Source organism: Symphalangus syndactylus, chromosome X (assembly GCF_028878055.3).
Source record: "Symphalangus syndactylus isolate Jambi chromosome X, NHGRI_mSymSyn1-v2.1_pri, whole genome shotgun sequence".
Lineage (NCBI taxonomy): Eukaryota > Metazoa > Chordata > Mammalia > Primates > Hylobatidae > Symphalangus > Symphalangus syndactylus.
The window spans coordinates 164,110,965-164,124,621 of NC_072447.2; positions in this window are offsets into that span (position 1 = coordinate 164,110,965).

Below are 13,657 nucleotides of genomic sequence, written 5' to 3' on the forward strand. Positions count from 1 at the left end.
CTTTCTGTTCTGTGCATTCAACTAACAGAGTTGAACCTTACTTTTGATTGAGCCTTTCAGAAACACTCTTTCTGTAGAAACTGCAATTGGACATTCTGAGCGCTAAGAGGCCTCTATTGGGAAAAATAATATCTTCAAATAAAAACTACACAGAAGCATTGTGTGAAACTTATTTCTGATATGTTCATTAAGCTAACAGAGTTAAACCATACTTTTGATTGCGCAGTTCTGAACACTCTTTCTGTAGAAAATGCAAGTGGACATTCGGAGCGCTAAGAGGGTAATAGTGGAAAAAGGAATATATTCAAATATAAACTACACAGTAGCATTCTGTGAAAATTCTTTCTGTTCTGTGCATTCAACTAACAGAGTTGAACCTTACTTTTGATTGAGCCGTTCTGAAACACTCTTTCTGTAGAAACTGCAATTGGACATGCTAAGCGCTAAGAGGCCTACATTGGGAAAAAGAATATCTTCAAATAAAAACTACACAGATGCATTCTATGAAACTTATTTCTGATCTGTAAATTCAGTTAACAGAGATAAAACATATTTTTGATTGAGCAGTTATGAAACACTCTTTTTGTAGAAAATGCAAGTGGTGATTCGGAGCGCTAAGAGGGTAATAGTGGAAAAAGGAATGTCTTCAAATATAAACTACACAGAACCATTCGGTGAAACTTCTTTCTGATCTGTGCATTCAGCTAACAGAGTTAAACCATACTTTTGATTGAGCAGATCTGAACACTCTTTCTGTAGAAAATGCAACTGTACATTTGGAGCGCTAAGAGCGTAGTAGTGGAAAAAGGAATATATTCAAATATAAACTACACAGAAGCATTCTGTGAAACTTCTTTCTGATCTGAGCATTCAGCTAACAGAGTTAAACCATACTTTTGATTGAGCAGTTTTGAAACACTCTGTCTGTAGAAAATGCAACTGGACATTCGTAGCGCTAAGTGGGTAATAGTGGAAAAAAGAATATGTTCAAATATAAACTACACAGAAGCATTGTATGAAACTTCTTTCTGTTCTGTGCATTCAACTAACAGAGTTGAACCTTACTTTTGATTGAGCCGTTCTGAAACACTCTTTCTGTAGAAACTGCAATTGGACATTCTGAGCGCTAAGAGGCCTATATTGGGAAAAAGAATGTCTACAAATAAAAACTACACAGAAGAATTGTGTGAAACTTCTTTCTGTTCTGTTTGTTCAACTAAAAGAGTTGAACCTTAATTTTGATTGAGCCGTTCTGAAACACACTTTCTGTAGAAAATGCAAGTGGAGATTCGGAGCGCTAAGAGGGTAATAGTGGAAAAAGGAATGTCTCCAAATATAAACTACACAGAATCATTCTGTGAAACATCTTTCTGATCTGTGCATTCAGCTAACAGAGTTAAACCATACTTTTGATTGAGCAGATCTGAACACTCTTTCTGTAGAAAATGCAACTGGACATTTGGAGCGCTAAGAGAGTAGTAGTGGAAAAAGGAATATATTCAAATATAAACTACACAGAAGCATTCTGTGTAACTTCTTTCTGATCTGAGCATTCAGCTAACAGAGTTAAACCATACTTTTGATTGAGCAGTTTTGAAACACTCTGTCTGTAGGAAATGCAACTGGACATTCGTAGCGCTAAGTGGGTAATAGTGGAAAAAAGAATATGTTCAAATATAAACTACACAGAAGCATTGTATGAAACTTCTTTCTGTTCTGTGCATTCAACTAACAGAGTTGAACCTTACTTTTGATTGAGCCTTTCTGAAACACTCTTTCTGTAGAAAATGCAATTGGACATTCTGAGCGCTAAGAGGCCTATATTGGGAAAAAGAATATCTTCAAATAAAAACTACACAGAAGCATTGTGTGAAACTTATTTCTTATATGTTCATTAAGCTAACAGAGTTAAACCATACTTTTGATTGCGCAGTTCTGAACACTCTTTCTGTAGAAAATGCAAGTGGACATTCGTAGCGCTAAGAGGGTAATAGTGGAAAAAGGAATATATTCAAATATAAACTACACAGTAGCATTCAGTGAAAATTCTTTTTGTTCTGTGCATTCAACTAACAGAGTTGAAACTTACTTTTGATTGAGCCGTTCTGAAACACTCTTTCTGTAGAAACTGCAATTGGACATGCTAAGCGCTAAGAGGCCTACATTGGGAAAAAGAATATCTTCAAATAAAAACTACACAGATGCATTCTGTGAAACTTATTTCTGATCTGTAAATTCAGTTAACAGAGATAAAACATATTTTTGATTGAGCAGTTATGAAACACTCTTTTTGTAGAAAATGCAAGTGGAGATTCGGAGCGCTAAGAGGGTAACAGTGGAAAAATGAATGTCTTCAAATATAAACTACACAGTATCATTCGGTGAAACTTATTCCTGATCTGTGCATTCAGCTAACAGAGTTAAACCATACTTTTGATTGAGCAGATCTGAACACTCTTTCTGTAGAAAATGCAACTGGACATTTGGAGCGCTAAGAGCGTAGTAGTGGAAAAAGGAATATATTCAAATATAAACTACACAGAAGCATTCTCTGAAACTTCTTTCTGATCTGAGCATTCAGCTAACAGAGTTAAACCATACTTTTGATTGAGCAGTTTTGAAACACTCTGTAGAAAATGCAACTGGACATTCGTAGCGCTAACTGGGTAATAGTGGAAAAAAGAATATGTTCAAATATAAACTACACAGAATCATTGTATGTACCTACTTTCTGTTCTGTGCATTCAACTAACAGAGTTGAACCTTACTTTTGATTGAGCCGTTCTGAAACACTCTTTCTGTAGAAACTGCAATTGGACATTCTGAGCGCTAAGAGGCCTATATTGGGAAAAAGAATGTCTACAAATAAAAACTACACAGAAAAATTGTGTGAAACTTCTTTCTGTTCTGTTTGTTCAACTAAAAGAGTTGAACCTTAGTTTTGATTGAGCCGTTCTGAAACACTCTTTCTGTAGAAAATGCAAGTGGAGATTCGGAGCGCTAAGAGGGTAGTAGTGGAAAAAGGAATATATTCAAATATAAACTACACAGAAGCATTCTGTGAAACTTCTTTCTGATCTGAGCATTCAGCTAACAGAGTTAAACCATACTTTTGATTGAGCAGTTTTGAAACACTCTGTCTGTAGAAAATGCAACTGGACATTCGTAGCACTAAGTGGGTAATAGTGGAAAATAGAATATGTTCAAATATAAACTACACAGAAGCATTGTATGAAACTTCTTTCTGTTCTGTGCATTCAACTAACAGAGTTGAACCTTACTTTTGATTGAGCCGTTCTGAAACACTCTTTCTGTAGAAACTGCAATTGGACATTCTGAGCGCTAAGAGGCCTATATTGGGAAAAAGAATGTCTACAAATAAAAACTACACAGAAGAATTGTGTGAAACTTCTTTCTGTTCTGTTTGTTCAACTAAAAGAGTTGAACCTTAGTTTTGTTTGAGCCGTTCTGAAACACTCTTTCTGTAGAAAATGCAAGTGGAGATTCGGAGCGCTAAGAGGGTAATAGTGGAAAAAGGAATGTCTCCAAATATAAACTACACAGAATCATTCTGTGAAACTTCTTTCTGATCTGTGCATTCAGCTAACAGAGTTAAACCATACTTTTGATTGAGCAGATCTGAACACTCTTTCTGTAGAAAATGCAACTGGACATTTGGAGCGCTAAGAGAGTAGTAGTGGAAAAAGGAATATATTCAAATATAAACTACACAGAAGCATTCTGTGAAACTTCTTTCTGATCTGAGCATTCAGCTAACAGAGTTAAACCATACTTTTGATTGAGCAGTTTTGAAACACTCTGTCTGTAGAAAATGCAACTGGACATTCGTAGCGCTAAGTGGGTAATAGTGGAAAAATGAATATGTTCAAATATGAACTACACAGAAGCATTGTATGAAACTTCTTTCTGTTCTGTGCATTCAACTAACAGAGTTGAACCTTACTTTTGATTGAGCCGTTCTGAAACACTCTTTCTGTAGAAACTGCAATTGGACATTCTGAGCGCTAAGAGGCCTATATTCTGAAAAAGAATGTCTACAAATAAAAACTACACAGAAGAATTTCGTGAAACTTCTTTCTGTTCTGTTTGTTCAACTATAAGAGTTGAACCTTAGTTTTGGTTGAGCCGTTCTGAAACATTCCTTCTGTAGAAAATGCAAGTGGAGATTCGGAGCGCTAAGAGGGTAATAGTGGAAAAAGGAATGTCTCCAAATATAAACTACACAGAATCATTCTGTGAAACTTCTTTCTGATATGTACATTCAGCTAACAGAGTTAAACCATACTTTTGATTGAGCAGATCTGAACACTCTTTCTGTAGAAAATGCAACTGGACATTTGGAGCGCTAAGAGAGTAGTAGTGGAAAAAGGAATATATTCAAATATAAACTACACAGAAGCATTCTGTGAAACTTCTTTCTGATCTGAGCATTCAGCTAACAGAGTTAAACCATACTTTTGATTGAGCAGTTTTGAAACACTCTGTCTGTAGAAAATGCAACTGGACATTCGTAGCGCTAAGTGGGTAATAGTGGAAAAAAGAATATGTTCAAATATAAACTACACAGAAGCATTGTATGAAACTTCTTTCTGTTCTGTGCATTCAACTAACAGAGTTGAACCTTACTTTTGATTGAGCCTTTCTGAAACACTCTTTCTGTAGAAACTGCAATTGGACATTCTGAGCGCTAAGAGGCCTCTATTGGGAAAAATAATATCTTCAAATTAAAACTACACAGAAGCATTGTGTGAAACTTATTTCTGAAATGTTCATTAAGCTAACAGAGTTAAACCATACTTTGGATTGCGCAGTTCTGAACACTCTTTCTGTAGAAAATGCAAGTGCACATTCGGAGCGCTAAGAGGGTAATTGTGGAAAAAGGAATATATTCAAATATAAACTACACAGTAGCATTCTGTGAAAATTCTTTCTGTTCTGTGCATTCAACTAACAGAGTTGAACCTTACTTTTGATTGAGCCGTTCAGAAACACTCTTTCTGTAGTAAGTGCAATTGGACATGCTAAGCGCTAAGAGGCCTACATTGGGAAAAAGAATATCTTCAAATAAAAACTACACAGATGCATTCTGTGAAACTTATTTCTGATCTGTAAATTCAGTTAACAGAGATAAAACATATTTTTGATTGAGCAGTTATGAAACACTCTTTTTGTAGAAAATGCAAGTGGAGATTCGGAGCGCTAAGAGGGTAATAGTGGAAAAAGGAATGTCTTCAAATATAAACTACACAGAATCATTCGGTGAAACTTCTTTCTGATCTGTGCATTCAGCTAACAGAGTTAAACCATACTTTTGATTGAGCAGATCTGAACACTCTTTCTGTAGAAAATGCAACTGGACATTTGGAGCGCTAAGAGCGTAGTAGTGGAAAAAGGAATATATTCAAATATAAACTACACAGAAGCATTCTGTGAAACTTCTTTCTGATCTGAGCATTCAGCTAACAGAGTTAAACCATACTTTTGATTGAGCAGTTTTGAAACACTCTGTCTGTAGAAAATGCAACTGGACATTCGTAGCGCTAAGTGGGTAATAGTGGAAAAAAGAATATGTTCAAATATAAACTACACAGAAGCATTGTGTGAAACTTCTTTCTGTTCTGTGCATTCAACTAACAGAGTTGAAACTTACTTTTGATTGAGCCGTACTGAAACACTCTTTCTGCAGAAACTGCAATTGGACATTCTGAGCGCTAAGAGGCCTATATTGGGAAAAAAATGTCTACAAATAAAAACTACACAGAAGAATTGTGTGAAACTTCTTTCTGTTCTGTTTGTTCAACTAAAAGAGTTGAACCTTAGTTTTGATTGAGCCGTTCTGAAACACTCTTTCTGTAGAAAATGCAAGTGGAGATTCGGAGCGCTAAGAGGGTAATAGTGGAAAAAGGAATGTCTCCAAATATAAACTACACAGAATCATTCGGTGAAACTTCTTTCTGATCTGTGCATTCAGCAAACAGAGTTAAACCATACTTTTGATTGAGCAGATCTGAACTCTCTTTCTGTAGAAAATGCAACTGGACATTTGGAGCGCTAAGAGAGTAGCAGTGGAAAAAGGAATATATTCAAATATAAACTACACAGAAGCATTCTGTGAAACTTCTTTCTGATCTGAGCATTCAGCTAAAAGAGTTAAACCATACTTTTGATTGAGCAGTTTTGAAACACTCTGTCTGTAGAAAATGCAACTGGACATTCGTAGCGCTAAGTGGGTAATAGTGTAAAAAAGAATATGTTCAAATATAAACTACACAGAAGCATTGTATGAAACTTCTTTCTGTTCTGTGCATTCAACTAACAGAGTTGAAACTTACTTTTGATTGAGCCTTTCTGAAACACTCTTTCTGTAGAAACTGCAATTGGACATTCTGAGCGCTAAGAGGCCTATATTGGGAAAAGTAATATCTTCAAATAAAAACTACACAGAAGCATTGTGTGAAACTTATTTCTGATATGTTCATTAAGCTAACAGAGTTAAACCATACTTTTGATTGCGCAGTTCTGAACACTCTTTCTGTAGAAAATGCAAGTGGACATTCGGAGCGCTAAGAGGGTAATAGTGGAAAAAGGAATATATTCAAATATAAACTACACAGTAGCATTCTGTGAAAATTCTTTCTGTTCTGTGCATTCAACTAACAGAGTTGAACCTTACTTTTGATTGAGCCGTTCTGAAACACTCTTTCTGTAGAAACTGCAATTGGACATGCTAAGCGCTAAGAGGCCTACATTGGGAAAAAGAATATCTTCAAATAAAAACTACACAGATGCATTCTTTGAAACTTATTTCTGATCTGTAAATTCAGTTAACAGAGATAAAACATATTTTTGATTGAGCAGTTATGAAACACTCCTTTGTAGAAAATGCAAGTGGAGATTCGGAGCGCTAAGAGCGTAGTAGTGGAAAAAGGAATATTTTCAAATATAAACTACACAGAAGCATTCTGTGAAACTTCTTTCTGATCTGAGCATTCAGCTAACAGAGTTAAACCATACTTTTGATTGAGCAGTTTTGAAACACTCTGTCTGTAGAAAATGCAACTGGACATTCGTAGCGCTAAGTGGGTAATAGTGGAAAAAAGAATATGTTCAAATATAAACTACACAGAAGCATTGTATGAAACTTCTTTCTGTTCTGTGCATTCAACTAACAGAGTTGAACCTTACTTTTGATTGAGCCGTTCTGAAACACTCTTTCTGTAGAAACTGCAATTGGACATTCTGAGCGCTAAGAGGCCTATATTGGGAAAAAGAATGTCTACAAATAAAAACTACACAGAAGAATTGTGTGAAACTTCTTTCTGTTCTGTTTGTTCAACTAAAAGAGTTGAACCTTAGTTTTGATTGAGCCGTTCTGAAACACTCTTTCTGTAGAAAATGCAAGTGGAGATTCGGAGCGCTAAGAGGGTAATAGTGGAAAAAGGAATGTCTCCAAATATAAACTTCACAGAATCATTCGGTGAAACTTCTTTCTGATCTGTGCATTCAGCTAACAGAGTTAAACCATACTTTTGATTGAGCAGATCTGAACTCTCTTTCTGTAGAAAATGCAACTGGACATTTTGAGCGCTAAGAGATTAGTAGTGGAAAAAGGAATATATTCAAATATAAACTACACAGAAGCATTCTGTGAAACTTCTTTCTGATCTGAGCATTCAGCTAACAGAGTTAAACCATACTTTTGATTGAGCAGTTTTGAAACACTCTGTCTGTAGAAAATGCAACTGGACATTCGTAGCGCCAAGTGGGTAATAGTGGAAAAAAGAATATGTTCAAATATAAACTACACAGAAGCATTGTATGAAACTTCTTTCTGTTCTGTGCATTCAACTAACAGAGTTGAACCTTACTTTTGATTGAGCCTTTCAGAAACACTCTTTCTGTAGAAACTGCAATTGGACATTCTGAGCGCTAAGAGGCCTCTATTGGGAAAAATAATATCTTCAAATAAAAACTACACAGAAGCATTGTGTGAAACTTATTTCTGATATGTTCATTAAGCTAACAGAGTTAAACCATACTTTTGATTGCGCAGTTCTGAACACTCTTTCTGTAGAAAATGCAAGTGGACATTCGGAGCGCTAAGAGGGTAATAGTGGAAAAAGGAATATATTCAAATATAAACTACACAGTAGCATTCTGTGAAAATTCTTTCTGTTCTGTGCATTCAACTAACAGAGTTGAACCTTACTTTTGATTGAGCCGTTCTGAAACACTCTTTCTGTAGAAACTGCAATTGGACATGCTAAGCGCTAAGAGGCCTACATTGGGAAAAAGAATATCTTCAAATAAAAACTACACAGATGCATTCTATGAAACTTATTTCTGATCTGTAAATTCAGTTAACAGAGATAAAACATATTTTTGATTGAGCAGTTATGAAACACTCTTTTTGTAGAAAATGCAAGTGGTGATTCGGAGCGCTAAGAGGGTAATAGTGGAAAAAGGAATGTCTTCAAATATAAACTACACAGAACCATTCGGTGAAACTTCTTTCTGATCTGTGCATTCAGCTAACAGAGTTAAACCATACTTTTGATTGAGCAGATCTGAACACTCTTTCTGTAGAAAATGCAACTGTACATTTGGAGCGCTAAGAGCGTAGTAGTGGAAAAAGGAATATATTCAAATATAAACTACACAGAAGCATTCTGTGAAACTTCTTTCTGATCTGAGCATTCAGCTAACAGAGTTAAACCATACTTTTGATTGAGCAGTTTTGAAACACTCTGTCTGTAGAAAATGCAACTGGACATTCGTAGCGCTAAGTGGGTAATAGTGGAAAAAAGAATATGTTCAAATATAAACTACACAGAAGCATTGTATGAAACTTCTTTCTGTTCTGTGCATTCAACTAACAGAGTTGAACCTTACTTTTGATTGAGCCGTTCTGAAACACTCTTTCTGTAGAAACTGCAATTGGACATTCTGAGCGCTAAGAGGCCTATATTGGGAAAAAGAATGTCTACAAATAAAAACTACACAGAAGAATTGTGTGAAACTTCTTTCTGTTCTGTTTGTTCAACTAAAAGAGTTGAACCTTAATTTTGATTGAGCCGTTCTGAAACACACTTTCTGTAGAAAATGCAAGTGGAGATTCGGAGCGCTAAGAGGGTAATAGTGGAAAAAGGAATGTCTCCAAATATAAACTACACAGAATCATTCTGTGAAACATCTTTCTGATCTGTGCATTCAGCTAACAGAGTTAAACCATACTTTTGATTGAGCAGATCTGAACACTCTTTCTGTAGAAAATGCAACTGGACATTTGGAGCGCTAAGAGAGTAGTAGTGGAAAAAGGAATATATTCAAATATAAACTACACAGAAGCATTCTGTGTAACTTCTTTCTGATCTGAGCATTCAGCTAACAGAGTTAAACCATACTTTTGATTGAGCAGTTTTGAAACACTCTGTCTGTAGGAAATGCAACTGGACATTCGTAGCGCTAAGTGGGTAATAGTGGAAAAAAGAATATGTTCAAATATAAACTACACAGAAGCATTGTATGAAACTTCTTTCTGTTCTGTGCATTCAACTAACAGAGTTGAACCTTACTTTTGATTGAGCCTTTCTGAAACACTCTTTCTGTAGAAAATGCAATTGGACATTCTGAGCGCTAAGAGGCCTATATTGGGAAAAAGAATATCTTCAAATAAAAACTACACAGAAGCATTGTGTGAAACTTATTTCTTATATGTTCATTAAGCTAACAGAGTTAAACCATACTTTTGATTGCGCAGTTCTGAACACTCTTTCTGTAGAAAATGCAAGTGGACATTCGTAGCGCTAAGAGGGTAATAGTGGAAAAAGGAATATATTCAAATATAAACTACACAGTAGCATTCAGTGAAAATTCTTTTTGTTCTGTGCATTCAACTAACAGAGTTGAAACTTACTTTTGATTGAGCCGTTCTGAAACACTCTTTCTGTAGAAACTGCAATTGGACATGCTAAGCGCTAAGAGGCCTACATTGGGAAAAAGAATATCTTCAAATAAAAACTACACAGATGCATTCTGTGAAACTTATTTCTGATCTGTAAATTCAGTTAACAGAGATAAAACATATTTTTGATTGAGCAGTTATGAAACACTCTTTTTGTAGAAAATGCAAGTGGAGATTCGGAGCGCTAAGAGGGTAACAGTGGAAAAATGAATGTCTTCAAATATAAACTACACAGTATCATTCGGTGAAACTTATTCCTGATCTGTGCATTCAGCTAACAGAGTTAAACCATACTTTTGATTGAGCAGATCTGAACACTCTTTCTGTAGAAAATGCAACTGGACATTTGGAGCGCTAAGAGCGTAGTAGTGGAAAAAGGAATATATTCAAATATAAACTACACAGAAGCATTCTCTGAAACTTCTTTCTGATCTGAGCATTCAGCTAACAGAGTTAAACCATACTTTTGATTGAGCAGTTTTGAAACACTCTGTAGAAAATGCAACTGGACATTCGTAGCGCTAACTGGGTAATAGTGGAAAAAAGAATATGTTCAAATATAAACTACACAGAATCATTGTATGTACCTACTTTCTGTTCTGTGCATTCAACTAACAGAGTTGAACCTTACTTTTGATTGAGCCGTTCTGAAACACTCTTTCTGTAGAAACTGCAATTGGACATTCTGAGCGCTAAGAGGCCTATATTGGGAAAAAGAATGTCTACAAATAAAAACTACACAGAAGAATTGTGTGAAACTTCTTTCTGTTCTGTTTGTTCAACTAAAAGAGTTGAACCTTAGTTTTGTTTGAGCCGTTCTGAAACACTCTTTCTGTAGAAAATGCAAGTGGAGATTCGGAGCGCTAAGAGGGTAATAGTGGAAAAAGGAATGTCTCCAAATATAAACTACACAGAATCATTCTGTGAAACTTCTTTCTGATCTGTGCATTCAGCTAACAGAGTTAAACCATACTTTTGATTGAGCAGATCTGAACACTCTTTCTGTAGAAAATGCAACTGGACATTTGGAGCGCTAAGAGAGTAGTAGTGGAAAAAGGAATATATTCAAATATAAACTACACAGAAGCATTCTGTGAAACTTCTTTCTGATCTGAGCATTCAGCTAACAGAGTTAAACCATACTTTTGATTGAGCAGTTTTGAAACACTCTGTCTGTAGAAAATGCAACTGGACATTCGTAGCGCTAAGTGGGTAATAGTGGAAAAAACAATATGTTCAAATATAAACTACACAGAAGCATTGTATGAAACTTCTTTCTGTTCTGTGCATTCAACTAACAGTGTTGAACCTTACTTTTGATTGAGCCTTTCTGAAACACTCTTTCTGTAGAAACTGCAATTGGACATTCTGAGCGCTAGGAGGCCTCTATTGGGAAAAATAATATCTTCAAATAAAAACTACACAGAAGCATTGTGTGAAACTTATTTCTGATATGTTCATTAAGCTAACAGAGTTAAACCATACTTTTGATTGCGCAGTTCTGAACACTCTTTCTGTAGAAAATGCAAGTGGACATTCGGAGCGCTAAGAGTGTAATAGTGGAAAAAGGAATATATTCAAATATAAACTACACAGTAGCATTCTGTGAAAATTCTTTCTGTTCTGTGCATTCAACTAACAGAGTTGAACCCTACTTTTGATTGAGCCGTTCTGAAACACTCTTTCTGTAGAAACTGCAATTGGACATGCTAAGCGCTAAGAGGCCTACATTGGGAAAAAGAATATCTTCAAATAAAAACTACACAGATGCATTCTGTGAAACTTATTTCTGATCTGTAAATTCAGTTAACAGAGATAAAACATATTTTTGATTGAGCAGTTATGAAACACTCTTTTTGTAGAAAATGCAAGTGGAGATTCGGAGCGCTAAGAGGGTAATAGTGGAAAAAGGAATGTCTTCAAATATAAACTACACAGAATCATTCGGTGAAACTTCTTTCTGATCTGTGCATTCTCCTAATAGAGTTAAACCATACTTTTCATTGAGCAGATCTGAACACTCTTTCTGTAGAAAATGCAACTGGACATTTGGAGCGCTAAGAGCGTAGTAGTGGAAAAAGGAATATATTCAAATATAAACTACACAGAAGCATTCTGTGAAACTTCTTTCTGATCTGAGCATTCAGCTAACAGAGTTAAACCATGCTTTTGATTGAGCAGTTTTGAAACACTCTGTCTGTAGAAAATGCAACTGGACATTCGTAGCGCTAAGTGATTAATAGTGGAAAAAAGAATATGTTCAAATATGAACTACACAGAAGCATTGTATGAAACTTCTTTCTGTTCTGTGCATTCTACTAACAGAGTTGAACCTTACTTTGATTGAGCCGTTCTGAAACACTCTTTCTGTAGAAACTGCAATTGGACATTCTGAGCGCTAAGAGGCCTATATTGGGATAAAGAATGTCTACAAATAAAAGCTACACAGAATAATTGTGTGAAACTTCTTTCTGTTCTGTTTGTTCAACTAAAAGAGTTGAACCTTAGTTTTGATTGAGCCGTTCTGAAACACTCTTTCTGTAGAAAATGCAAGTGGAGATTCGGAGCGCTAAGAGGGTAATAGTGGAAAAAGGAATGTCTCCAAATATAAACTACACAGAATCATTCTGTGAAACTTCTTTCTGATCTGTGCATTCAGCTAACAGAGCTAAACCATACTTTTGATTGAGCAGATCTGAACACTCTTTCTGTAGAAAATGCAACTGGACATTTGGAGCGCTAAGAGAGTAGTAGTGGAAAAAGGAATATATTCAAATATAAACTACACAGAAGCATTCTGTGAAACTTCTTTCTGATCTGAGCATTCAGCTAACAGAGTTAAACCATACTTTTGATTGAGCAGTTTTGAAACACTCTGTCTGTAGAAAATGCAACTTGACATTCGTAGCACTAAGTGGGTAATAGTGGAAAATAGAATATGTTCAAATATAAACTACACAGAAGCATTGTATGAAACTTCTTTCTGTTCTGTGCATTCAACTAACAGAGTTGAACCTTACTTTTGATTGAGCCGTTCTGAAACACTCTTTCTGTAGAAACTGCAATTGGACATTCTGAGCGCTAAGAGGCCTATATTGGGAAAAAGAATGTCTACAAATAAAAACTACACAGAAGAAATGTGTGAAACTTCTTTCTGTTCTGTTTGTTCAACTAAAAGAGTTGAACCTTAGTTTTGTTTGAGCCGTTCTGAAACACTCTTTCTGTAGAAAATGCAAGTGGAGATTCGGAGCGCTAAGAGGGTAATAGTGGAAAAAGGAATGTCTCCAAATATAAACTACACAGAAACATTCTGTGAAACTTCTTTCTGATCTGTGCATTCAGCTAACAGAGTTAAACCATACTTTTGATTGAGCAGATCTGAACAATCTTTCTGTAGAGAATGCAACTGGACATTTGGAGCGCTAAGAGAGTAGTAGTGGAAAAAGGAATATATTCAAATATAAACTACACAGAAGCATTCTGTGAAACTTCTTTCTGATCTGAGCATTCAGCTAACAGAGTTAAACCATACTTTTGATTGAGCAGTTTTGAAACACTCTGTCTGTAGAAAATGCAACTGGACATTCGTAGCGCTAAGTGGGTAATAGTGGAAAAAACAATATGTTCAAATATAAACTACACAGAAGCATTGTATGAAACTTCTTTCTGTTC